A 26,046-nucleotide genomic window follows, 5' to 3' on the forward strand; every position below is an offset into this window, starting at 1 on the left:
TGTTTATGAGGTATTAGGAACTTTGAAATGGTACCATTTTACTTCTGTACTCTTCAGTCATGTTGATGTTCTGAAACTACAAAGTCAATTTTTAAACACCTATCTTTGTCAGATGCATTTTTGACCCGGCAGAAGATATTCCTTTGGAAAAAATGATTTGAATTGGATTGGTGTAACTGTTGTTCCTAGAGGTGGTGAAAGGCTTTCAGGCACTTGAATAGGGCAAGTCAGGATTCATGAAACGTATACAACCTTTGAGTGTGTGTAAATTGGAATATCCAGGAAGGAGCAGTTTGTACTACTTTCAAAACAGTTTCTCTCCACTTCTGGAAATATCCAGAGCTATATAAAGCATACTCTGAGCTTTAATCTCATGAAGAAAGAGTTTTAAATGCAAAAAAGAAAACAATAGCTTATCGTACTGGTGACATTCTCATTATATAAATTCCAAAAAAGTGATTTAATTGAAAGGAGCTGAAAAAACCCCACAATGGTTTGTAAACTTAAATAACTATAAATAATTTATTTTCCATCCTTGCATACCACCTACAGTATATAAATAAACGCAGCAAGACACATGACCGCGTGGCCTAATGGATAAGGCGTCTGACTTCGAATCAGAAGATTGAGGGTTCGAGTCCCTTCGTGGTCGGTTTTTGCCAATGGTCACACAATTCAGGTTTACATTCAGAATGGAAGCAGGCTCTTCCAATACTCTCATAGCCATCATGTTCTCATTCCTAATTAATAATAAAGTGGAGTACATACTGCACAGTCATTTAGATTGCATCTTCAGTCTAAAATCTAGTGCATTTTAGTGGCATTAAAAAGTGCTTCTATGTACACGCACTGAATATGTACTAGGTTTGCAGACTTTTGACTTCACAGAATGGGTTTTTAGCTTAAGTGTGTGTAGATGAACTGCAAGGTGTGTAAGTATGTGTTCATGGAGTGCTTCAAGTGTAAAATCTGTATGATTTGTGCAGTTAAAGTGCTAATTTTGCCTACGAGAAATAAAAGTACTACAGAAGAATTATATAGGATTGGCACATTGGCTGCCTTTGCTGATGACACAGTTGGCTAATTTGTAAAGCACTGGTCTATTAAGTTGCAGAGTGTGGTTGAACTTGGTTAGTAGACTTGGTGCCTGTTTATGTGTCCTGCTGAAGACAAGGACGGCTTGATACCACTGTCAAAGCCCAGTTTAATGAGAAAAGCATCCATGGAAGAAGAAGTGTTGATTCGAAAATGGTACTCCTCCAATTTCTCTGCACTTGCTACAAATGCAGAGTCTCCATTATAGCACAGAACAGAGTGTTAAAGTCGGGGATGGAAGAGGATGAAAATGGGAAGTTTACTTATGGAGAGAACTGAGAAATATCCTGTGTACAGACACCAGTGTTGGACGATTGAATACATTTAAATAATGCCTCTAGATTGCTGGCATTTATCTGTGCCTCAGTGGCCTAATGGATAAGGCACTGGCCTCCTAAGCCAGGGATTGTGGGTTCGAGTCCCATCTGAGGTGCAAACCAAAGTTCACTCTTTCTTTTCCAGAAAAATAAGTATATTTATTGCATGCATCCTCTCAGATGTTTATGAGGTATTAGGAACTTTGAAATGGTACCATTTTACTTCTGTACTCTTCAGAGTCATGTTGATGTTCTGAAACTACAAAGTCGATTTTTAAACACCTATCTTTGTCAGATGCAGTTTTGACCCGGCAGAAGATATTCCTTTGGAAAAAATTATTTGAATTGGATTGGTGTAACTGTTGTTCCTAGAGGTGGTGAAAGGCTTTCAGGCACTTGAATAGGGAAAGTCAGGATTCATGAAACGTATACAACCTTTGAGTGTGTGTAAATTGGAATATCCATGAAGGAGCAGTTTGTACTACTTTCAAAACAGTTTCTCTCCACTTCTGGAAACATCCAGAGCTATATAAAGCATACTCTGAGCTTTAATCTCATGAAGAAAGAGGTTTAAATGAAAAAAGGAAACAATAGCTTATCGTACTGGTGACATTCTCATTATATAAATTCCAAAAAAGTGATTTAATTGAAAGGAGCTGAAAAAACCCCACAATGGTTTGTAAACCTAAATAACTATAAATAATATATTTTCCATCCTTGCATACCACCTACAGTATATAAATAAACGCAGCAGGACACATGACCGCGTGGCCTAATGGATAAGGCGTCTGACTTCGAATCAGAAGATTGAGGGTTCGAGTCCCTTCGTGGTCGGTTTTTGCCAATGGTCACACAATTCAGGTTTACATTCAGAATGGAAGCAGGCTCTTCCAATACTCTCATAGCCATCATGTTCTCATTCCTAATTATTAATAAAGTGGAGTACATACTGCACAGTCATTTAGATTGCATCTACACTCTAAAATCTAGTGCATTTAAGTGGCATTAAAAAGTGCTTCTATGTACACGCACTGAATATGTACTAGGTTTGCAGAATTTTGACTTCACAGAATGGGTTTTTAGCTTAAGTGTGTGTAGATGAACTGCAAGGTGTGTAAGTATGTGTTCATGGAGTGCTTCAAGTGTAAAATCTGTATGATTTGTGCAGTTAAAGTGCTAATTTTGCCTACGAGAAAGAAAAGTACTACAGAAGAATTATATAGGATTGGCACATTGGCTGCCTTTGCTGATGACACAGTTGGCTAATTTGTAAAGCACTGGTCTATTAAGTTGCAGAGTGTGGTTGAACTTGGTTAGTAGACTTGGTGCCTGTTTCTGTGTCCTGCTGAAGACAAGGACGGCTTGATACCACTGTCAAAGCCCAGTTTAATGAGAAAAGCATCCATGGAAGAAGAAGTGTTGATTCGAAAATGGTACTCCTCCAATTTCTCTGCACTTGCTACAAATGCAGAGTCTCCATTATAGCACAGAACAGTTTGTTAAAGTCGGGGATGGAAGAGGATGAAAATGGGAAGTTTACTTATGGAGAGAACTGAGAAATATCCTGTGTACAGACACCAGTGTTGGACGATTGAATACATTTAAATAATGCCTCTTGATCGCTGACATTTATCTGTGCCTCAGTGGCCTAATGGATAAGGCACTGGCCTCCTAAGCCAGGGATTGTGGGTTCGAGTCCCATCTGAGGTGCAAACCAAAGTTCACTCTTACTTTTCCAGAAAAATAAGTATATTTATTACATGCTTCCTCTCAGATGTTTATGAGGTATTAGGAACTTTGAAATGGTACCATTTTACTTCTGTACTCTTCAGAGTCATGTTGATGTTCTGAAACTAAAAAGTCGATTTTTAAACACCTATCTTTGTCAGATGCATTTTTGACCCGGCAGAAGATATTCCTTTGGAAAAAATGATTTGAATTGGATTGGTGTAACTGTTGTTCCTAGAGGTGGTGAAAGGCTTTCAGGCACTTGAATAGGGCAAGTCAGGATTCATGAAACGTATACAACCTTTGAGTGTGTGTAAATTGGAATATCCAGGAAGGAGCAGTTTGTACTACTTTCAAAACAGTTTCTCTCCACTTCTGGAAACATCCAGAGCTATATAAAGCATACTCAGAGCTTTAATCTCATGAAGAAAGAGGTTTAAATGAAAAAAGGAAACAATAGCTTATCGTACTGGTGACATTCTCATTATATAAATTCCAAAAAAGTGATTTAATTGAAAGGAGCTGAAAAAACCCCACAATGGTTTGTAAACCTAAATAACTATAAATAATATATTTTCCATCCTTGCATACCACCTACAGTATATAAATAAACGCAGCAGGAAACATGACCGCTTGGCCTAATGGATAAGGCGTCTGACTTCGAATCAGAAGATTGAGGGTTCGAGTCCCTTCGTGGTCGGTTTTTGCCAATGGTCACACAATTCAGGTTTACATTCAGAATGGAAGCAGGCTCTTCCAATACTCTCATAGCCATCATGTTCTCATTCCTAATTAATAATAAAGTGGAGTACATACTGCACAGTCATTTAGATTGCATCTACAGTCTAAAATCTAGTGCATTTAAGTGGCATTAAAAAGTGCTTCTATGTACACGCACTGAATATGTACTAGGTTTGCAGAATTTTGACTTCACAGAATGGGTTTTTAGCTTAAGTGTGTGTAGATGAACTGCAAGGTGTGTAAGTATGTGTTCATGGGGTGCTTCAAGTGTAAAATCTGTATGATTTGTGAAGTTAAAGTGCTAATTTTGCCTACGAGAAAGAAAAGTACTACAGAAGAATTAAAAAAAGATTGGCACATTGGCTGCCTTTGCTGATGACACAGTTGGCTAATTTGTAAAGCACTGGTCTATTAAGTTGCAGAGTGTGGTTGAACTTGGTTAGTAGACTTGGTGCCTGTTTCTGTGTCTTGCTGAAGACAAGGACAGCTTGATACCACTGTCAAAGCCCAGTTTAATGAGAAAAGCATCCATGGAAGAAGAAGTGTTGATTCGAAAATGGTACTCCTCCAATTTCTCTGCACTTGCTACAAATGCAGAGTCTCCATTATAGCACAGAACAGAGTGTTAAAGTCGGGGATGGAAGAGGATGAAAATGGGAAGTTTACTTATGGAGAGAACTGAGAAATATCCTGTGTGCAGACACCAGTGTTGGACGATTGAATACATTTAAATAATGCCTCTAGATTGCTGGCATTTATCTGTGCCTCAGTGGCCTAATGGATAAGGGGCTGGCCTCCTGAGCCAGGGATTGTGGGTTCGAGTCCCATCTGAGGTGCAAACTAAAGTTCACTCTTACTTTTCCAGAAAAATAAGTATATTTATTACATGCTTCCTCTCAGATGTTTATGAGGTATTAGGAACTTTGAAATGGTACCATTTTACTTCTGTACTCTTCAGAGTCATGTTGATGTTCTGAAACTACAAAGTCAATTTTTAAACACCTATCTTTGTCAGATGCATTTTTGACCCGGCAGAAGATATTCCTTTGGAAAAAATGATTTGAATTGGATTGGTGTAACTGTTGTTTCTAGAGGTGGTGAAAGGCTTTCAGGCACTTGAATAGGGCAAGTCAGGATTCATGAAACGTATACAACCTTTGAGTGTGTGTAAATTGGAATATCCAGGAAGGAGCAGTTTGTACTACTTTCAAAACAGTTTCTCTCCACTTCTGGAAACATCCAGAGCTATATAAAGCATACTCTGAGCTTTAATCTCATGAAGAAAGAGGTTTAAATGCAAAAAAGAAAACAATAGCTTATCGTACTGGTGACATTCTCATTATATAAATTCCAAAAAAGTGATTTAATTGAAAGGAGCTGAAAAAACCCCACAATGGTTTGTAAACTTAAATAACTATAAATAATGTATTTTCCATCCTTGCATACCACCTACAGTATATAAATAAACGCAGCAGGACACATGACCGCGTGGCCTAATGGATAAGGCGTCTGACTTCGAATCAGAAGATTGAGGGTTCGGGTCCCTTCGTGGTCGGTTTTTGCCAATGGTCACACAATTCAGGTTTCCATTCAGAATGGAAGCAGGCTCTTCCAATACTCTCATAGCCATCATGTTCTCATTCCTAATTAATAATAAAGTGGAGTACATACTGCACAGTCATTTAGATTGCATCTTCAGTCTAAAATCTAGTGCATTTAAGTGGCATTAAAAAGTGCTTCTATGTACACGCACTGAATATGTACTAGGTTTGCAGAATTTTGACTTCACAGAATGGGTTTTTAGCTTAAGTGTGTGTAGATGAACTGCAAGGTGTGTAAGTATGTGTTCATGGAGTGCTTCAAGTGTAAAATCTGTTTGATTTGTGCAGTTAAAGTGCTAAATTTGCCTACGAGAAAGAAAAGTACTACAGAAGAATTATAAAGGATTGGCACATTGGCTGCCTTTGCTGATGACACAGTTGGCTAATTTGTAAAGCATTGGTCTATTAAGTTGCAGAGTGTGGTTGAACTTGGTTAGTAGACTTGGTGCCTGTTTCTGTGTCCTGCTGAAGACAAGGACGGCTTGATACCACTGTCAAAGCCCAGTTTAATGAGAAAAGCATCCATGGAAGAAGAAGTGTTGATTCGAAAATGGTACTCCTCCAATTTCTCTGCACTTGCTACAAATGCAGAGTCTCCATTATAGCACAGAACAGAGTGTTAAAGTCGGGGATGGAAGAGGATGAAAATGGGAAGTTTACTTATGGAGAGAACTGAGAAATATCCTGTGTGCAGACACCAGTGTTGGACGATTGAATACATTTAAATAATGCCTCTAGATCACTGGCATTTATCTGTGCCTCAGTGGCCTAATGGATAATGCACTGGCCTTCTAAGCCAGGGTTTGTGGGTTCGAGTCCCATCTGAGGTGCAAACCAAAGTTCACTCTTACTTTTCCAGAAAAATAAGTATATTTATTACATGCTTCCTCTCAGATGTTTATGAGGTATTAGGAACTTTGAAATGGTACCATTTTACTTCTGTACTCTTCAGTCATGTTGATGTTCTGAAACTACAAAGTCAATTTTTAAACACCTATCTTTGTCAGATGCCCGGCAGAAGATATTCCTTTGGAAAAAATGATTTGAATTGGATTGGTGTAACTGTTGTTCCTAGAGGTGGTGAAAGGCTTTCAGGCACTTGAATAGGGCAAGTCAGGATTCATGAAACGTGTACAACCTTTGAGTGTGTGTAAATTGGAATATCCAGGAAGGAGCAGTTTGTACTACTTTCAAAACAGTTTCTCTCCACTTCTGGAAAATCCAGAGCTATATAAAGCATACTCTGAGCTTTAATCTCATGAAGAAAGAGTTTTAAATGCAAAAAAGAAAACAATAGCTTATCGTACTGGTGACATTCTCATTATATAAATTCCAAAAAAGTGATTTAATTGAAAGGAGCTGAAAAAACCCCACAATGGTTTGTAAACTTAAATAACTATAAATAATTTATTTTCCATCCTTGCATACCACCTACAGTATATAAATAAACACAGCAAGACACATGACCGCGTGGCCTAATGGATAAGGCGTCTGACTTCGAATCAGAAGATTGAGGGTTCGAGTCCCTTCGTGGTCGTTTTTTGCCAATGGTCACACAATTCAGGTTTACATTCAGAATGGAAGCAGGCTCTTCCAATACTCTCATAGCCATCATGTTCTCATTCCTAATTAATAATAAAGTGGAGTACATACTGCACAGTCATTTAGATTGCATCTTCAGTCTAAAATCTAGTGCATTTTAGTGGCATTAAAAAGTGCTTCTATGTACACGCACTGAATATGTACTAGGTTTGCAGACTTTTGACTTCACAGAATGGGTTTTTAGCTTAAGTGTGTGTAGATGAACTGCAAGGTGTGTAAGTATGTGTTCATGGAGTGCTTCAAGTGTAAAATCTGTATGATTTGTGCAGTTAAAGTGCTAATTTTGCCTACGAGAAAGAAAAGTACTACAGAAGAATTATATAGGATTGGCACATTGGCTGCCTTTGCTGATGACACAGTTGGCTAATTTGTAAAGCACTGGTCTATTAAGTTGCAGAGTGTGGTTGAACTTGGTTAGTAGACTTGGTGCCTGTTTATGTGTCCTGCTGAAGACAAGGACGGCTTGATACCACTGTCAAAGCCCAGTTTAATGAGAAAAGCATCCATGGAAGAAGAAGTGTTGATTCGAAAATGGTACTCCTCCAATTTCTCTGCACTTGCTACAAATGCAGAGTCTCCATTATAGCACAGAACAGAGTGTTAAAGTCGGGGATGGAAGAGGATGAAAATGGGAAGTTTACTTATGGAGAGAACTGAGAAATATCCTGTGTACAGACACCAGTGTTGGACGATTGAATACATTTAAATAATGCCTCTAGATTGCTGGCATTTATCTGTGCCTCAGTGGCCTAATGGATAAGGCACTGGCCTCCTAAGCCAGGGATTGTGGGTTAGAGTCCCATCTGAGGTGCAAACCAAAGTTCACTCTTACTTTTCCAGAAAAATAAGTATATTTATTGCATGCATCCTCTCAGATGTTTATGAGGTATTAGGAACTTTGAAATGGTACCATTTTACTTCTGTACTCTTCAGAGTCATGTTGATGTTCTGAAACTACAAAGTCGATTTTTAAACACCTATCTTTGTCAGATGCAGTTTTGACCCGGCAGAAGATATTCCTTTGGAAAAAATTATTTGAATTGGATTGGTGTAACTGTTGTTCCTAGAGGTGGTAAGAGGCTTTCAGGCACTTGAATAGGGAAAGTCAGGATTCATGAAACGTATACAACCTTTGAGTGTGTGTAAATTGGAATATCCAGGAAGGAGCAGTTTGTACTACTTTCAAAACAGTTTCTCTCCAAATCTGGAAACATCCAGAGCTATATAAAGCATACTCTGAGCTTTAATCTCATGAAGAAAGAGGTTTAAATGCAAAAAAGAAAACAATAGCTTATCGTACTGGTGACATTCTCATTATATAAATTCCAAAAAAGTGATTTAATTGAAAGGAGCTGAAAAAACCCCACAATGGTTTGTAAACTTAAATAACTATAAATAATTTATTTTCCATCCTTGCATACCACCTACAGTATATAAATAAACGCAGCGGGACACATGACCGCGTGGCCTAATGGATAAGGCGTCTGACTTCGAATCAGAAGATTGAGGGTTCGGGTCCCTTCGTGGTCGGTTTTTGCCAATGGTCACACAATTCAGGTTTCCATTCAGAATGGAAGCAGGCTCTTCCAATACTCTCATAGCCATCATGTTCTCATTCCTAATTAATAATAAAGTGGAGTACATACTGCACAGTCATTTAGATTGCATCTTCAGTCTAAAATCTAGTGCATTTAAGTGGCATTAAAAAGTGCTTCTATGTACACGCACTGAATATGTACTAGGTTTGCAGAATTTTGACTTCACAGAATGGGTTTTTAGCTTAAGTGTGTGTAGATGAACTGCAAGGTGTGTAAGTATGTGTTCATGGAGTGCTTCAAGTGTAAAATCTGTTTGATTTGTGCAGTTAAAGTGCTAAATTTGCCTACGAGAAAGAAAAGTACTACAGAAGAATTATAAAGGATTGGCACATTGGCTGCCTTTGCTGATGACACAGTTGGCTAATTTGTAAAGAATTGGTCTATTAAGTTGCAGAGTGTGGTTGAACTTGGTTAGTAGACTTGGTGCCTGTTTCTGTGTCCTGCTGAAGACAAGGACGGCTTGATACCACTGTCAAAGCCCAGTTTAATGAGAAAAGCATCCATGGAAGAAGAAGTGTTGATTCGAAAATGGTACTCCTCCAATTTCTCTGCACTTGCTACAAATGCAGAGTCTCCATTATAGCACAGAACAGAGTGTTAAAGTCGGGGATGAAAGAGGATGAAAATGGGAAGTTTACTTATGGAGAGAACTGAGAAATATCCTGTGTGCACACACCAGTGTTGGACGATTGAATACATTTAAATAATGCCTCTAGATCACTGGCATTTATCTGTGCCTCAGTGGCCTAATGGATAAGGCACTGGCCTTCTAAGCCAGGGATTGTGGGTTCGAGTCCCATCTGAGGTGCAAACCAAAGTTCACTCTTACTTTTCCAGAAAAATAAGTATATTTATTACATGCTTCCTCTCAGATGTTTATGAGGTATTAGGAACTTTGAAATGGTACCATTTTACTTCTGTACTCTTCAGTCATGTTGATGTTCTGAAACTACAAAGTCAATTTTTAAACACCTATCTTTGTCAGATGCATTTTTGACCCGGCAGAAGATATTCCTTTGGAAAAAATGATTTGAATTGGATTGGTGTAACTGTTGTTCCTAGAGGTGGTGAAAGGCTTTCAGGCACTTGAATAGGGCAAGTCAGGATTCATGAAACGTATACAACCTTTGAGTGTGTGTAAATTGGAATATCCAGGAAGGAGCAGTTTGTACTACTTTCAAAACAGTTTCTCTCCACTTCTGGAAACATCCAGAGCTATATAAAGCATACTCTGAGCTTTAATCTCATGAAGAAAGAGTTTTAAATGCAAAAAAGAAAACAATAGCTTATCGTACTGGTGACATTCTCATTATATAAATTCCAAAAAAGTGATTTAATTGAAAGGAGCTGAAAAAACCCCACAATGGTTTGTAAACTTAAATAACTATAAATAATTTATTTTCCATCCTTGCATACCACCTACAGTATATAAATAAATGCAGCAAGACACATGACCGCGTGGCCTAATGGATAAGGCGTCTGACTTCGAATCAGAAGATTGAGGGTTCGAGTCCCTTCGTGGTCGGTTTTTGCCAATGGTCACACAATTCAGGTTTACATTCAGAATGGAAGCAGGCTCTTCCAATACTCTCATAGCCATCATGTTCTCATTCCTAATTAATAATAAAGTGGAGTACATACTGCACAGTCATTTAGATTGCATCTTCAGTCTAAAATCTAGTGCATTTTAGTGGCATTAAAAAGTGCTTCTATGTACACGCACTGAATATGTACTAGGATTGCAGACTTTTGACTTCACAGAATGGGTTTTTAGCTTAAGTGTGTGTAGATGAACTGCAAGGTGTGTAAGTATGTGTTCATGGAGTGCTTCAAGTGTAAAATCTGTATGATTTGTGCAGTTAAAGTGCTAATTTTGCCTACGAGAAAGAAAAGTACTACAGAAGAATTATATAGGATTGGCACATTGGCTGCCTTTGCTGATGACACAGTTGGCTAATTTGTAAAGCACTGGTCTATTAAGTTGCAGAGTGTGGTTGAACTTGGTTAGTAGACTTGGTGCCTGTTTATGTGTCCTGCTGAAGACAAGGACGGCTTGATACCACTGTCAAAGCCCAGTTTAATGAGAAAAGCATCCATGGAAGAAGAAGTGTTGATTCGAAAATGGTACTCCTCCAATTTCTCTGCACTTGCTACAAATGCAGAGTCTCCATTATAGCACAGAACAGAGTGTTAAAGTCGGGGATGGAAGAGGATGAAAATGGGAAGTTTACTTATGGAGAGAACTGAGAAATATCCTGTGTGCAGACACCAGTGTTGGACGATTGAATACATTTAAATAATGCCTCTAGATTGCTGGCATTTATCTGTGCCTCAGTGGCCTAATGGATAAGGCACTGGCCTCCTAAGCCAGGGATTGTGGGTTCGAGTCCCATCTGAGGTGCAAACCAAAGTTCACTCTTTCTTTTCCAGAAAAATAAGTATATTTATTGCATGCATCCTCTCAGATGTTTATGAGGTATTAGGAACTTTGAAATGGTACCATTTTACTTCTGTACTCTTCAGAGTCATGTTGATGTTCTGAAACTACAAAGTCGATTTTTAAACACCTATCTTTGTCAGATGCAGTTTTGACCCGGCAGAAGATATTCCTTTGGAAAAAATTATTTGAATTGGATTGGTGTAACTGTTGTTCCTAGAGGTGGTGAAAGGCTTTCAGGCACTTGAATAGGGAAAGTCAGGATTCATGAAACGTATACAACCTTTGAGTGTGTGTAAATTGGAATATCCATGAAGGAGCAGTTTGTACTACTTTCAAAACAGTTTCTCTCCACTTCTGGAAACATCCAGAGCTATATAAAGCATACTCTGAGCTTTAATCTCATGAAGAAAGAGGTTTAAATGAAAAAAGGAAACAATAGCTTATCGTACTGGTGACATTCTCATTATATAAATTCCAAAAAAGTGATTTAATTGAAAGGAGCTGAAAAAACCCCACAATGGTTTGTAAACCTAAATAACTATAAATAATATATTTTCCATCCTTGCATACCACCTACAGTATATAAATAAACGCAGCAGGACACATGACCGCGTGGCTTAATGGATAAGGCGTCTGACTTCGAATCAGAAGATTGAGGGTTCGAGTCCCTTCGTGGTCGGTTTTTGCCAATGGTCACACAATTCAGGTTTACATTCAGAATGGAAGCAGGCTCTTCCAATACTCTCATAGCCATCATGTTCTCATTCCTAATTAATAATAAAGTGGAGTACATACTGCACAGTCATTTAGATTGCATCTACAGTCTAAAATCTAGTGCATTTAAGTGGCATTAAAAAGTGCTTCTATGTACACGCACTGAATATGTACTAGGTTTGCAGAATTTTGACTTCACAGAATGGGTTTTTAGCTTAAGTGTGTGTAGATGAACTGCAAGGTGTGTAAGTATGTGTTCATGGGGTGCTTCAAGTGTAAAATCTGTATGATTTGTGAAGTTAAAGTGCTAATTTTGCCTACGAGAAAGAAAAGTACTACAGAAGAATTATAAAGGATTGGCACATTGGCTGCCTTTGCTGATGACACAGTTGGCTAATTTGTAAAGCACTGGTCTATTAAGTTGCAGAGTGTGGTTGAACTTGGTTAGTAGACTTGGTGCCTGTTTCTGTGTCCTGCTGAAGACAAGGACAGCTTGATACCACTGTCAAATCCCAGTTTAATGAGAAAAGCATCCATGGAAGAAGAAGTGTTGATTCGAAAATGGTACTCCTCCAATTTCTCTGCACTTGCTACAAATGCAGAGTCTCCATTATAGCACAGAACAGAGTGTTAAAGTCGGGGATGGAAGAGGATGAAAATGGGAAGTTTACTTATGGAGAGAACTGAGAAATATCCTGTGTGCAGACACCAGTGTTGGACGATTGAATACATTTAAATAATGCCTCTAGATTGCTGGCATTTATCTGTGCCTCAGTGGACTAATGGATAAGGCACTGGCCTCCTGAGCCAGGGATTGTGGGTTCGAGTCCCATCTGAGGTGCAAACTAAAGTTCACTCTTACTTTCCCAGAAAAATAAGTATATTTATTACATGCTTCCTCTCAGATGTTTATGAGGTATTAGGAACTTTGAAATGGTACCATTTTACTTCTGTACTCTTCAGAATCATGTTGATGTTCTGAAACTACAAAGTCAATTTTTAAACACCTATCTTTGTCAGATGCATTTTTGACCCGGCAGAAGATATTCCTTTGGAAAAAATGATTTGAATTGGATTGGTGTAACTGTTGTTTCTAGAGGTGGTGAAAGGCTTTCAGGCACTTGAATAGGGCAAGTCAGGATTCATGAAACGTATACAACATTTGAGTGTGTGTAAATTGGAATATCCAGGAAGGAGCAGTTTGTACTACTTTCAAAACAGTTTCTCTCCACTTCTGGAAACATCCAGAGCTATATAAAGCATACTCTGAGCTTTAATCTCATGAAGAAAGAGGTTTAAATGCAAAAAAGAAAACAATAGCTTATCGTACTGGTGACATTCTCATTATATAAATTCCAAAAAAGTGATTTAATTGAAAGGAGCTGAAAAAACCCCACAATGGTTTGTAAACCTAAATAACTATAAATAATTTATTTTCCATCCTTGCATACCACCTATAGTATATAAATAAACGCAGCTGGACACATGACCGCGTGGCCTAATGGATAAGGCGTCTGACTTCGAATCAGAAGATTGAGGGTTCGAGTCACTTCGTGGTCGGTTTTTGCCAATGGTCACACAATTCAGGTTTCCATTCAGAATGGAAGCAGGCTCTTCCAATACTCTCATAGCCATCATGTTCTCATTCCTAATTAATAATAAAGTGGAGTACATACTGCACAGTCATTTAGATTGCATCTTCAGTCTAAAATATAGTGCATTTAAGTGGCATTAAAAAGTGCTTCTATGTACATGCACTGAATATGTGCTAGGTTTGCAGAATTCTGACTTGAGAGAATGGATTTTAGCTTAAGTGTGTGTAGATGAACTGCAAGGTGTGTAAGTATGTGTTCATGTAGTGCTTCAAGTGTAAAATCTGTATGATTTGTGCAGTTAAAATGCTCATTTTGCCTACGAGAAAGAAAAGTACTACAGAAGAATTATAAAGGATTGGCACATTGGCTGCCTTTGCTGATGACACAGTTGGCTAATTTGTAAAGCATTGGTCTATTAAGTTGCAGAGTGTGGTTGAACTTGGTTAGTAGACTTGGTGCCTGTTTCTGTGTCCTGCTGAAGACAAGGACGGCTTGATACCACTGTCAAAGCCCAGTTTAATGAGAAAAGCATCCATGGAAGAAGAAGTGTTGATTCGAAAATGGTTCTCCTCCAATTTGTCTCCACTTGCTACAAATGCAGAGTATCCATTATAGCACAGAACAGAGTGTTAAAGTCGGGGATGGAAGAGGATGAAAATGGGAAGTTTACTTATGGAGAGAACTGAGAAATGTCCTGTGTGCAGACACCAGTGTTGGACGATTGAATACATTTAAATAATGCCTCTAGATTGCTGCATTTATCTGTGTCTCAGTGGCCTAATGGATAAGGCACTGGCCTCCTAAGCCAGGGATTGTGGGTTTGAGTCCCATCTGAGGTGCAAACCAATGTCCACTCTTACTTTTCCAGAAAAATAAATATATTTATTACATGCTTCCTCTCAGATGTTTATGAGGTATTAGGAACTTTGAAATGGTACCATTTTACTTCTGTACTCTTCAGAGTCATGTTGATGTTCTGAAACTACAAAGTCGATTTTTGAAACACCTATCTTTGTCAGATGCATTTTTGACCCGGCAGAAGATATTCCTTTGGAAAAAATTATTTGAATTGGATTGGTGTAACTGTTGTTTCTAGAGGTGGTGAAAGGCTTTCAGCTACTTAAATAGGGCAAGTCGGGATTCATGAAACGTATACAACCTTTGAGTGTGTGTAAATTGGAATATCCAGGAAGGAGCAGTTTGTTCTATTTTCAAAACAGTTTCTCTCCACTTCTGGAAACATCCAGAGCTATATAAAGCATAAACTGAGCTTTAATCTCATGAAGAAAGAGGTTTAAATGCAAAAAAGAAAACAATAGCTTATCGTACTGGTGACATTCTCATTATATAAATTCCAAAAAAGTGATTTAATTGAAAGGAGCTGAAAAAACCCACAATGGTTTGTAAACCTAAATAACTATAAATAATATATTTTCCAACCTTGCATACCACCTACAGTATAAAAATAAATGCAGCAGGACACATGACCGCGTGGCCTAATGGATAAGGCGTCTGACTTCGGATCAGAAGATTGAGGGTTCGAGTCCCTTCGTGGTCGGTTTTTGACAATGGTCACACAATTCAGGTTTCCATTCAGAATGGAAGCAGGCTCTTCCAATACTCTTATAGCCATCATGTTCTCATTCCTAATTAATAATAAAGTGGAGTACATACTGCACAGTCATTTAGATTGCATCTTCAGTCTAAAATCTAGTGCATTTAAGTGGCATTAAAAAGTGCTTCTATGTACACGCACTGAATATGTACTAGGTTTGCAGAATTTTGACTTGACAGAATGGGTTTTTAGCTAAAGTGTGTGTAGATGAACTGCAAGGTGTGTAAGTATGTGTTCATGGAGTGCTTCAAGTGTAAAATCTGTATGATTTGTGCAATTAAATTGCTAATTTTGCCTACGAGAAAGAAAAGTACTACAGAAGAATTATAAAGGATTGGCACATTGGCTGCCTTTGCTGATGACACAGTTGGCTAATTTGTAAAGCACTGGTCTATTAAGTTGCAGAGTGTGGTTGAACTTGGTTAGTAGACTTGGTGCCTGTTTCTGTGTCCTGCTGAAGACAAGGACGGCGTGATACCACTGTCAAAACCCAGTTTATTGAGAAAAGCATCCATGGAAGAAGAAGTGTTGATTCGAAAATGGTTCTCCTCCAATTTCTCTCCACTTGCTAGAAATACAGAGTCTCCTTTATAGCACAGAACAGAGTGTTAAAGTCGGGGATGGAAGAGGATGAAAATGGGAAGTTTACTTATGGAGAGAACTGAGAAATATCCTGTGTTCAGACACCAGTGTTGGACGATTGAATACATTTAAATAATGCCTCTAGATTCCTGGCATTTATCTGTGCCTCAGTGGCCTAATGGATAAGGCACTGGCCTCCTAAGCCACGGATTGTGGGTTTGAGTCCCATCTGAGGTGCAAACCAATGTTCACTCTTACTTTTCCAGAAAAATAAACATATTTATTACATGCTTCCTCTCAGAAGCTTATGAGGTATTAGGAACTTTGAAATGGTACCATTTTACTTCTGTACTCTTCAGAGTCATGTTGATGTTCTGAAACTACAAAGTAGATTTTTAAACACCTATCTTTGTCAGATGCATTTTTGACCCAGCAGAAGATATTCCTTTGGAAAAAATGATTTGAATTGGATTGGTGTAACTGTTGTTTCTAGAGGTGGTGAAAGGCTTTCAGGCACTTGAATAGGGCAAGTCAGGATTCATGAAACGCATACAACCTTTGAGTGTGTGTAAATTGGAATATCCAGGAAGGAGCAGTTTGTACTACTTTCAAAACAGTTTCTCTCCACTTCTGGAAACATCCAGAGCTATATAAAGCATACTCTGAGCTTTAATCTCATGAAGAAAGAGGTTTAAATGCAAAAGAGAAAACAATATCTTCTCGTACTGGTGACATTCTCATTATATAAATTCCAAAAAAGTGATTTAATTGAAAGGAGCTGAAAAAACCCCACAATGGTTTGTAAACCTAAATAACTATAAATAATATATTTTCCAACCTTGCATACCACCTACAGTATAAAAATAAAAGCAGCAGGACACATGACCGCGTGGACTAATGGATAAGGCGTCTGACTTCGGATCAGAAGCTAGAGGGTTCGAGTCCCTTCATGGTCGGTTTTTGACAATGGTCACACAATTCAGGTTTCCATTCAGAATGGAAGCAGGCTCTTCCAATACTCTTATAGCCATCATGTTCTCATTCCTAATTAATAAAAAAGTGGAGTACATACTGCACAGTCATTTAGATTGCATCTTCAGTCTAAAATCTAGTGCATTTAAGTGGCATTAAAAAGTGCTTCTATGTACACGCACTGAATATGTACTAGGTTTGCAGAATTTTGACTTCACAGAATGGGTTTTTAGCTCAAGAGTGTGTGGATGAACTGCAAGGTGTGTAAGTATGAATTCATGGAGTGCTTCAAGTGTAAAATCTGTATGATTTGTGCAGTTAAAGTGCTAATTTTGCCTACGAGAAAGAAAAGTACTACAGAAGAATTATAAAGGATTGGCACATTGGCTGCCTTTGCTGATGACACAGTTGGCTAATTTGTAAAGCACTGGTCTATTAAGTTGCAGAGTGTGGTTGAACTTGGTTAGTAGACTTGGTGCCTGTTTCTGTGTCCTGCTGAAGACAAGGACGGCTTGATACCACTGTCAAAGCCCTGTTTAATGAGAAAAGCATCCATGGAAGAAGAAGTATTGATTCGAAAACGGTTCTCCTCCAATTTCTCTCCACTTGCTACAAATGCAGAGTATCCATTATAGCACAGAATAGAGTGTTAAAGTCGGGGATGGAAGAGGATGAAAATGGGAAGTTTACTTATGGAGAGAACTGAGAAATGTCCTGTGTGCAGACACCAGTGTTGGACGATTGAATACATTTAAATAATGCCTCTAGATTGCGGGTATTTATCAGTGCCTCAGTGGCCTAATGGATAATGCACTGGCCTCCTAAGCCATGGATTGTGGGTTCGAGACCCATCTGAGGTGCAAACCAATGGTGACTCTTACTTTTCCAGAAAAATAAATATATTTATTACATGCTTCCTCTCAGATGATTATGAGGTATTAGGAACTTTGAAATGGTACCATTTTACTTCTGTAGTCTTCAGAGTCATGTTGATGTTCTGAAACTACAAAGTCGATTTTTGAAACACCTATCATTGTCAGATGCATTTTTGACCCGGCAGAAGATAATCCTTTGGAAAAAATTATTTGAATTGGATTGGTGTAACTGTTGTTTCTAGAGGTGGTGAAAGGCTTTCAGCTACTTAAATAGGGCAAGTCAGGATTCATGAAAAGTATACAACCTTTGAGTGTGTGTAAATTTAAATATCCAGGAAGGAGCAGTTTGTTCTACTTTCAAAACAGTTTCTCTCCACTTCTGGAAACATCCAGAGCTAAATAAAGCATAAACTGAGCTTTAATCTCATGAAGAAAGAGGTTTAAATGCGAAAAAGAAAACAATAGCTTATCGTACTGGTGACATTCTCATTATATAAATTCCAAAAAAGTGATTTAATTGAAAGGAGCTGAAAAAACCCACAATGGTTTGTAAACCTAAATAACTATAAATAATATATTTTCCAACCTTGCATACCACCTACAGTATAAAAATAACCGCAGCAGGACACATGACCACGTGTCCTAATGGATAAGGCGTCTGACTTCGGATCAGAAGATTGAGGGTTCGAGTCCCTTCGTGGTCGGTTTTTGACAATGGTCACACAATTCAGGTTTCCATTCAGAATGGAAGCAGTCTCTTCCAATACTCTTGTAGCCATCATGTTCTCATTCCTAATTAATAATAAAGTGGAGTACATACTGCACAGTCATTTAGATTGCATCTTCAGTCTAAAATCTAGTGCATTTAAGTGGCATTAAAAAGTGCTTCTATGTACACGCACTGAATATGTACTAGGTTTGCAGAATTTTGACTTGACAGAATGGGTTTTTAGCTTAAGTGTGTGTAGATGAACTGCAAGGTGTGTAAGTATGTGTTCAAGGAGTGCTTCAAGTGTAAAATCTGTATGATTTGTGCAGTTAAATTGCAAATTTTGCCTACGAGAAAGAAAAGTACTACAGAAGAATTATAAAGGATTGGCACATTGGCTGCCTTTGCTGATGACACAGTTGGCTAATTTGTAAAGCACTGGTCTATTAAGTTGCAGAGTGTGGTTGAACTTGGTTAGTAGACTTGGTGCCTGTTTCTGTGTCCTGCTGAAGACAAGGACGGCTTGATACCACTGTCAAAACCCAGTTTATTGAGAAAAGCATCCATGGAAGAAGAAGTTTTGATTCGAAAATGGTTCTCCTCCAATTTCTCTCCACTTGCTAGAAATACAGAGTCTCCTTTATAGCACAGAACAGAGTGTTAAAGTCGGGGATGGAAGAGGATGAAAATGGGAAGTTTACTTATGGAGAGAACTGAGAAATATCCTGTGTGCAGACACCAGTGTTGGACGATTGAATACATTTAAATAATGCCTCTAGATTGCTGGCATTTATCTGTGCCTCAGTGGCCTAATGGATAAGGCACTGGCCTCCTAAGCCACGGATTGTGGGTTTGAGTCCCATCTGAGGTGCAAACCAATGTTCACTCTTACTTTTCCAGAAAAATAAATATATTTATTACATGCTTCCCCTCAGAAGCTTATGAGGTATTAGGAACTTTGAAATGGTACCATTTTACTTCTGTACTCTTCAGAGTCATGTTGATGTTCTGAAACTACAAAGTCGATTTTTGAAACACCTATCTTTGTCAGATGCATTTTTGACCCGGCAGAAGATATTCCTTTGGAAAAAATGATTTGAATTCGATTGGTGTAACTGTTGTTTCTAGAGGTGGTGAAAGGCTTTCAGGCACTTGAATAGGGCAAGTCAGGATTCATGAAACGTATACAACCTTTGAGTGTGTGTAAATTGGAATATCCAGGAAGGAGCAGTTTGTACTACTTTCAAAACAGTTTCTCTCCACTTCTGGAAACATCCAGAGCTTTATAAAGCATACTTTGAGCTTTAATCTCATGAAGAAAGACGTTTAAATGCAAAAAAGAAAACAATAGCTTATCGTACTGGTGACATTCTCATTATATAAATTCCCAAAAAGTGATTTAATTGAAAGGAGCTGAAAAAACCCAACAATGGTTTGTAAACCTAAATAACTATAAATAATACATTTTCCAACCTTGCATACCACCTGCAGTATAAAAATAAACGCAGCAGGACACATGACCGCGTGGCCTAGTGGATAAGGCATCTGACTTCGGATTAGAAGATTGAGGGTTCGAGTCCCTTCGTGGTTGGTTTTTGACAATGGTCACACAATTCAGGTTTCCATTCAGATTGGAAACAGGCTCTTCCAATACTCTTATAGCCATCAGGTTCTCATTCCTAATTAATAATAAAGTGGAGTACATACTGCACAGTCATTTAGATTGCATCTTCCGTCTAAAATCTAGTGCAATTTAGTGGCATTAAAAAGTTCTTCTATGTACATGCACTGAATATGTACTAGGTTTGCAGAATTTTGACAGAATGGGTTTTTAGCTTAAGTGTGTGTAGATGAACTGCAAGGTGTGTAAGTATGTGTTCATGGAGTGCTTCAAGTGTACAATCTGTATGATTTGTGCAGTTAAAGTGCTAATTTTGCCTATGAGAAAGAAAAGTACTACAGAAGAATTATAAAGGATTGGCACATTGGCTGCCTTTGCTGATGGCACAGTTGGCTAATTTGTAAAGCACTGGTCTATTAAGTTGCAGAGTGTGGTTGAACTTGGTTGTAGACTTGGTGCCTGTTTCTGTGTCCTGCAGAAGACAAGGACGGCTTGATACCACTGTCAAAGCCCAGTTTATTAAGAAAAGCATCCATGGAAGAAGAAGTGTTGATTCGAAAATGGTTCTCCTCCAATTTCTCTCCACTTGCTAGAAATACAGAGTATCCATTATAGCACAGAACAGAGTGTTAAAGTCGGGGATGAAAGAGGATGAAAATGGGAAGTTTACTTATGGAGAGAACTGAGAAATATCCTGTGTGCAGACACCAGTGTTGGACGATTGAATACATTTAAATAATGCCTCTAGATTGCTGGCATTTATCTGTACCTCAGTGGCCTAATGGATAAGGCACTGGCCTCCTAAGCCAGGGATTGTGGGTTTGAGTCCCATCTGAGGTGCAAACCAATGTTCACTCTTACTTTTCCAGAAAAATAAATATATTTATTACATGCTTCCTCTCAGAAGCTTATGAGGTATTAGGAACTTTGAAATGGTACCGTTTTACTTCTATAGTCTTCAGAGTCATGTTGATGTTCTGAAACTACAAAGTCGATTTTTAAACACTTATCTTTGTCAGATGCATTTTTGACCCGGCAGAAGATATTCCTTTGGAAAAAATTATTTGAATTGGATTGGTGTAACTGTTGTTTCTAGAGGTGGTGAAAGGCTTTCAGGCACTTGAATAGGGCAAGTCAGGATTCATGAAACGTGTACAACCTTTGAGTGTGTGTAAATTGGAATATCCAGGAAGGAGCAGTTTGTACTACTTTCAAAACAGTTTCTCTCCACTTTAGGAAACATCCAGAGCTATAAAAAGCATACATTGAGCTTTAATCTCATGAAGAAAGAGGTTTAAATGCAAAAAAGAAAACAATAGCTTATCGTACTGGTGACATTCTCATTATATAAATTCCAAAAAAGTGATTTAATTGAAAGGAGCTGAAAAAACCCACAATGGTTTGTAAACCTAAATAACTATAAATAATATATTTTCCAACCATGCATACCACCTACAGTATAAAAATAAACGCAGCAGGACACATGACCGCGTGGCCTAATGGATAAGGCGTCTTACTTCGGATCAGAAGATTGAGGGTTCGAGTCCCTTCGTGGTCGGTTTTTGACAATGGTCACACAATTGTTTCCATTCAGAATGGAAGCAGGCTCTTCCAATACTCTTATAGCCATCATGTTCTCATTCCTAATTAATAATAAAGTGGAGTACATACTGCACAGTCATTTAGATTGCATCTTCAGTCTAAAATCTAGTGCATTTAAGTGGCATTAAAAAGTGCTTCTATGTACACGCACTGAATATGTACTAGGTTTGCAGAATTTTGACTTGACAGAATGGGTTTTTAGCTTAAGTGTGTAGATGAACTGCAAGGTGAGTAAGTATGTGTTCATGGAGTGCTTCAAGTGTAAAATCTGTATGATATGTGCAGTTAAATTGCAAATTTTGCCTACGAGAAAGAAAAGTACTACAGAAGAATTATAAAGGATTGGCACATTGGCTGCCTTTGCTGATGACACAGTTGGCTAATTTGTAAAGCACTGGTCTATTAAGTTGCAGAGTGTGGTTGAACTTGGTTAGTAGACTTGGTGCCTGTTTCTGTGTCCTGCTGAAGACAAGGACGGCTTGATACCACTGTCAAAACCCAGTTTATTGAGAAAAGCATCCATGGAAGAAGAAGTTTTGATTCGAAAATGGTTCTCCTCCAATTTCTTTCCACTTGCTAGAAATACAGAGTCTCCTTTATAGCACAGAACAGAGTGTTAAAGTCGGGGATGGAAGAGGATGAAAATGGGAAGTTTACTTATGGAGAGAACTGAGAAATATCCTGTGTGCAGACACCAGTGTTGGACGATTGAACACATTTAAATAATGCCTCTAGATTACTGGCATTTATCTGTGCCTCAGTGGCCTAATGGATAAGGCACTGGCCTCCTAAGCCACGGATTGTGGGTTTGAGTCCCATCTGAGGTGCAAACCAATGTTCACTCTTACTTTTCCAGAAAAATAAATATATTTATTACATGCTTCATCTCAGAAGCTTATGAGGTATTAGGAACTTTGAAATGGTACCATTTTACTTCTGTACTCTTCAGAGTCATGTTGATGTTCTGAAACTACAAAGTCGATTTTTGAAACACCTATCTTTGTCAGATGCATTTTTGACCCGGCAGAAGATATTCCTTTGGAAAAAATGATTTGAATTGGATTGGTGTAACTGTTGTTTCTAGAGGTGGTGAAAGGCTTTCAGGCACTTGAATAGGGCAAGTCAGGATTCATGAAACGTATACAACCTTTGCGTGTGTGTAAATTGGAATATCCAGGAAGGAGCAGTTTGTACTACTTTCAAAACAGTTTATCTCCACTTCTGGAAACATCCAGAGCTTTATAAAGCATACTCTGAGCTTTAATCTCATGAAGAAAGACGTTTAAATGCAAAAAAGAAAACAATAGCTTATCGTACTGGTGACATTCTCATTATATAAATTCCAAAAAAGTGATTTAATTGAAAGGCGCTGAAAAAAACCAACAATGGTTTGTAAACCTAAATAACTATAAATAATACATTTTCCAACCTTGCATACCACCTACAGTATAAAAATAAACGCAGCAGGACACATGACCGCGTGGCCTAATGGATAAGGCGTCTGACTTCGGATCAGAAGATTGAGGGTTCGAGTCCCTTCGTGGTCGGTTTTTGACAATGGTCACACAATTCAGGTTTCCATTCAGAATGGAAACAGGTTCTTCCGATACTCTTATAGCCATCATGTTCTCATTCCTAATTAATAATAAAGTGGAGTACATACTGCACAGTCATTTAGATTGCATCTTCAGTCTAAAATCTAGTGCAATTTAGTGGTATTAAAAAGTGCTTCTATGTACATGCACTGAATATGTACTAGGTTTGCAGAATTTTGACAGAATGGGTTTTTAGCTTAAGTGTGTGTAGATGATCTGCAATGTGTGTAAGTATGTGTTCATGGAGTGCTTCAAGTGTAAAATCTGTATGATTTGTGCAGTTAAAGTGCTAATTTTGCCTATGAGAAAGAAAAGTACTACAGAAGAATTATAAAGGATTGGCACATTGGCTGCCTTTGCTGATGACACAGATGGCTAATTTGTAAAGCACTGGTCTATTAAGTTGCAGAGTGTGGTTGAACTTGGTTAGTAGACTTGGTGCCTGTTTCTGTGTCCTGCTGAAGACAAGGGCGGCTTGATACCACTGTCAAAGCCCTGTTTAATGAGAAAAGCATCCATGGAAGAAGAAGTGTTGATTCGAAAACGGTTCTCCTCCAATTTCTCTCCACTTGCTACAAATGCAGAGTATCCATTATAGCACAGAACAGAGTGTTAAAGTCGGGGATGGAAGAGGATGAAAATGGGAAGTTTACTTATGGAGAGAACTGAGAAATGTCCTGTGTGCAGACACCAGTGTTGGACGATTGAATACATTTAAATAATGCCTCTAGATTGCTGGCATTTATCTGTGCCTCAGTGGCCTAATGGATAAGGCACTGGCCTCCTAAGCCAGGGATTGTGGGTTTGAGTCCCATCTGAGTTGCAAACCAATGTCCACTCTTACTTTTCCAGAAAAATAAATATATTTATTACATGCTTCCTCTCAGATGTTTATGAGGTATTAGGAACTTTGAAATGGTACCATTTTACTTCTGTACTCTTCAGAGTCATGTTGATGTTCTGAAACTACAAAGTCGATTTTTGAAACACCTATCTTTGTCAGATGCATTTTTGACCCGGCAGAAGATATTCCTTTGGAAAAAATTATTTGAATTGGATTGGTGTAACTGTTGTTTCTAGAGGTGGTGAAAGGCTTTCAGCTACTTAAATAGGGCAAGTCGGGATTCATGAAACGTATACAACCTTTGAGTGTGTGTAAATTGGAATATCCAGGAAGGAGCAGTTTGTTCTATTTTCAAAACAGTTTCTCTCCACTTCTGGAAACATCCAGAGCTATATAAAGCATAAACTGAGCTTTAATCTCATGAAGAAAGAGGTTTAAATGCAAAAAAGAAAACAATAGCTTATCGTACTGGTGACATTCTCATTATATAAATTCCAAAAAAGTGATTTAATTGAAAGGAGCTGAAAAAACCCACAATGGTTTGTAAACCTAAATAACTATAAATAATATATTTTCCAACCTTGCATACCACCTACAGTATAAAAATAAATGCAGCAGGACACATGACCGCGTGGCCTAATGGATAAGGCGTCTGACTTCGGATCAGAAGATTGAGGGTTCGAGTCCCTTCGTGGTCGGTTTTTGACAATGGTCACACAATTGTTTCCATTCAGAATGGAAGCAGGCTCTTCCAATACTCTTATAGCCATCATGTTCTCATTCCTAATTAATAATAAAGTGGAGTACATACTGCACAGTCATTTAGATTGCATCTTCAGTCTAAAATCTAGTGCATTTAAGTGGCATTAAAAAGTGCTTCTATGTACACGCACTGAATATGTACTAGGTTTGCAGAATTTTGACTTGACAGAATGGTTTTTTAGCTTAAGTGTGTAGATGAACTGCAAGGTGAGTAAGTATGTGTTCATGGAGTGCTTCAAGTGTAAAATCTGTATGATATGTGCAGTTAAATTGCAAATTTTGCCTACGAGAAAGAAAAGTACTACAGAAGAGTTATAAAGGATTGGCACATTGGCTGCCTTTGCTGATGATACAGTTGGCTAATTTGTAAAGCACTGGTCTATTAAGTTGCAGAGTGTGGTTGAACTTGGTTAGTAGACTTGGTGCCTGTTTCTGTGTCCTGCTGAAGACAAGGACGGCTTGATACCACTGTCAAAACCCAGTTTATTGAGAAAAGCATCCATGGAAGAAGAAGTTTTGATTCGAAAATGGTTCTCCTCCAATTTCTTTCCACTTGCTAGAAATACAGAGTCTCCTTTATAGCACAGAACAGAGTGTTAAAGTCGGGGATGGAAGAGGATGAAAATGGGAAGTTTACTTATGGAGAGAACTGAGAAATATCCTGTGTGCAGACACCAGTGTTGGACGATTGAATACATTTAAATAATGCCTCTAGATTACTGGCATTTATCTGTGCCTCAGTGGCCTAATGGATAAGGCACTGGCCTCCTAAGCCACGGATTGTGGGTTTGAGTCCCATCTGAGGTGCAAACCAATGTTCACTCTTACTTTTCCAGAAAAATAAATATATTTATTACATGCTTCATCTCAGAAGCTTATGAGGTATTAGGAACTTTGAAATGGTACCATTTTACTTCTGTACTCTTCAGAGTCATGTTGATGTTCTGAAACTACAAAGTCGATTTTTGAAACACCTATCTTTGTCAGATGCATTTTTGACCCGGCAGAAGATATTCCTTTGGAAAAAATGATTTGAATTGGATTGGTGTAACTGTTGTTTCTAGAGGTGGTGAAAGGCTTTCAGGCACTTGAATAGGGCAAGTCAGGATTCATGAAACGTATACAACCTTTGAGTGTGTGTAAATTGGAATATCCAGGAAGGAGCAGTTTGTACTACTTTCAAAACAGTTTCTCTTCACTTCTGGAAACATCCAGAGCTTTATAAAGCATACTCTGAGCTTTAATCTCATGAAGAAAGACGTTTAAATGCAAAAAAGAAAACAATAGCTTATCGTACTGGTGACATTCTCATTATATAAATTCCAAAAAAGTGATTTAATTGAAAGGAGCTGAAAAAACCCAACAATGGTTTGTAAACCTAAATAACTATAAATAATACATTTTCCAACCTTGCATACCACCTACAGTATAAAAATAA

At 38.2% G+C, this 26,046-nt stretch overlaps 25 non-coding genes across 25 annotated transcripts; all 25 read left to right on the forward strand.

Moving 5' to 3' along the window:
• Nucleotides 1-579: 579 nt before the first annotated feature.
• TRNAR-UCG (transfer RNA arginine (anticodon UCG)) lies at nucleotides 580-652 on the forward strand. The gene has a single exon. It is a non-coding gene; the product is annotated as a tRNA-Arg (tRNA).
• An 803-nt stretch (nucleotides 653-1,455) lies between these two features.
• Nucleotides 1,456-1,528, forward strand: TRNAR-CCU (transfer RNA arginine (anticodon CCU)). Its single transcript has one exon. It is a non-coding gene; the product is annotated as a tRNA-Arg (tRNA).
• Nucleotides 1,529-2,173: 645 nt separating this feature from the next.
• Nucleotides 2,174-2,246, forward strand: TRNAR-UCG (transfer RNA arginine (anticodon UCG)). The gene has a single exon. It is a non-coding gene; the product is annotated as a tRNA-Arg (tRNA).
• An 803-nt stretch (nucleotides 2,247-3,049) lies between these two features.
• TRNAR-CCU (transfer RNA arginine (anticodon CCU)) lies at nucleotides 3,050-3,122 on the forward strand. Its single transcript has one exon. It is a non-coding gene; the product is annotated as a tRNA-Arg (tRNA).
• A 645-nt stretch (nucleotides 3,123-3,767) lies between these two features.
• TRNAR-UCG (transfer RNA arginine (anticodon UCG)) lies at nucleotides 3,768-3,840 on the forward strand. The gene has a single exon. It is a non-coding gene; the product is annotated as a tRNA-Arg (tRNA).
• An 804-nt stretch (nucleotides 3,841-4,644) lies between these two features.
• TRNAR-CCU (transfer RNA arginine (anticodon CCU)) lies at nucleotides 4,645-4,717 on the forward strand. The gene has a single exon. It is a non-coding gene; the product is annotated as a tRNA-Arg (tRNA).
• A 646-nt stretch (nucleotides 4,718-5,363) lies between these two features.
• On the forward strand, nucleotides 5,364-5,436 carry TRNAR-UCG (transfer RNA arginine (anticodon UCG)). The gene has a single exon. It is a non-coding gene; the product is annotated as a tRNA-Arg (tRNA).
• Nucleotides 5,437-6,946: 1,510 nt separating this feature from the next.
• Nucleotides 6,947-7,019, forward strand: TRNAR-UCG (transfer RNA arginine (anticodon UCG)). Its single transcript has one exon. It is a non-coding gene; the product is annotated as a tRNA-Arg (tRNA).
• An 803-nt stretch (nucleotides 7,020-7,822) lies between these two features.
• TRNAR-CCU (transfer RNA arginine (anticodon CCU)) lies at nucleotides 7,823-7,895 on the forward strand. Its single transcript has one exon. It is a non-coding gene; the product is annotated as a tRNA-Arg (tRNA).
• A 646-nt stretch (nucleotides 7,896-8,541) lies between these two features.
• On the forward strand, nucleotides 8,542-8,614 carry TRNAR-UCG (transfer RNA arginine (anticodon UCG)). Its single transcript has one exon. It is a non-coding gene; the product is annotated as a tRNA-Arg (tRNA).
• Nucleotides 8,615-9,417: 803 nt separating this feature from the next.
• TRNAR-UCU (transfer RNA arginine (anticodon UCU)) lies at nucleotides 9,418-9,490 on the forward strand. Its single transcript has one exon. It is a non-coding gene; the product is annotated as a tRNA-Arg (tRNA).
• Nucleotides 9,491-10,134: 644 nt separating this feature from the next.
• TRNAR-UCG (transfer RNA arginine (anticodon UCG)) lies at nucleotides 10,135-10,207 on the forward strand. The gene has a single exon. It is a non-coding gene; the product is annotated as a tRNA-Arg (tRNA).
• An 803-nt stretch (nucleotides 10,208-11,010) lies between these two features.
• TRNAR-CCU (transfer RNA arginine (anticodon CCU)) lies at nucleotides 11,011-11,083 on the forward strand. The gene has a single exon. It is a non-coding gene; the product is annotated as a tRNA-Arg (tRNA).
• Nucleotides 11,084-11,728: 645 nt separating this feature from the next.
• TRNAR-UCG (transfer RNA arginine (anticodon UCG)) lies at nucleotides 11,729-11,801 on the forward strand. The gene has a single exon. It is a non-coding gene; the product is annotated as a tRNA-Arg (tRNA).
• Nucleotides 11,802-12,604: 803 nt separating this feature from the next.
• On the forward strand, nucleotides 12,605-12,677 carry TRNAR-CCU (transfer RNA arginine (anticodon CCU)). Its single transcript has one exon. It is a non-coding gene; the product is annotated as a tRNA-Arg (tRNA).
• Nucleotides 12,678-13,323: 646 nt separating this feature from the next.
• Nucleotides 13,324-13,396, forward strand: TRNAR-UCG (transfer RNA arginine (anticodon UCG)). Its single transcript has one exon. It is a non-coding gene; the product is annotated as a tRNA-Arg (tRNA).
• An 801-nt stretch (nucleotides 13,397-14,197) lies between these two features.
• TRNAR-CCU (transfer RNA arginine (anticodon CCU)) lies at nucleotides 14,198-14,270 on the forward strand. The gene has a single exon. It is a non-coding gene; the product is annotated as a tRNA-Arg (tRNA).
• Nucleotides 14,271-14,916: 646 nt separating this feature from the next.
• Nucleotides 14,917-14,989, forward strand: TRNAR-UCG (transfer RNA arginine (anticodon UCG)). Its single transcript has one exon. It is a non-coding gene; the product is annotated as a tRNA-Arg (tRNA).
• A 3,117-nt stretch (nucleotides 14,990-18,106) lies between these two features.
• Nucleotides 18,107-18,179, forward strand: TRNAR-UCG (transfer RNA arginine (anticodon UCG)). Its single transcript has one exon. It is a non-coding gene; the product is annotated as a tRNA-Arg (tRNA).
• Nucleotides 18,180-19,702: 1,523 nt separating this feature from the next.
• TRNAR-UCG (transfer RNA arginine (anticodon UCG)) lies at nucleotides 19,703-19,775 on the forward strand. Its single transcript has one exon. It is a non-coding gene; the product is annotated as a tRNA-Arg (tRNA).
• Nucleotides 19,776-20,572: 797 nt separating this feature from the next.
• TRNAR-CCU (transfer RNA arginine (anticodon CCU)) lies at nucleotides 20,573-20,645 on the forward strand. The gene has a single exon. It is a non-coding gene; the product is annotated as a tRNA-Arg (tRNA).
• A 645-nt stretch (nucleotides 20,646-21,290) lies between these two features.
• TRNAR-UCG (transfer RNA arginine (anticodon UCG)) lies at nucleotides 21,291-21,363 on the forward strand. The gene has a single exon. It is a non-coding gene; the product is annotated as a tRNA-Arg (tRNA).
• A 1,518-nt stretch (nucleotides 21,364-22,881) lies between these two features.
• Nucleotides 22,882-22,954, forward strand: TRNAR-UCG (transfer RNA arginine (anticodon UCG)). The gene has a single exon. It is a non-coding gene; the product is annotated as a tRNA-Arg (tRNA).
• Nucleotides 22,955-23,752: 798 nt separating this feature from the next.
• On the forward strand, nucleotides 23,753-23,827 carry TRNAR-CCU (transfer RNA arginine (anticodon CCU)). The gene has a single exon. It is a non-coding gene; the product is annotated as a tRNA-Arg (tRNA).
• A 644-nt stretch (nucleotides 23,828-24,471) lies between these two features.
• TRNAR-UCG (transfer RNA arginine (anticodon UCG)) lies at nucleotides 24,472-24,544 on the forward strand. Its single transcript has one exon. It is a non-coding gene; the product is annotated as a tRNA-Arg (tRNA).
• Nucleotides 24,545-26,046: the final 1,502 nt, after the last annotated feature.

The sequence above is a fragment of the Lissotriton helveticus genome, chromosome 5_1 (assembly GCF_964261635.1).
Source record: "Lissotriton helveticus chromosome 5_1, aLisHel1.1, whole genome shotgun sequence".
NCBI classification, from domain to species: domain Eukaryota; kingdom Metazoa; phylum Chordata; class Amphibia; order Caudata; family Salamandridae; genus Lissotriton; species Lissotriton helveticus.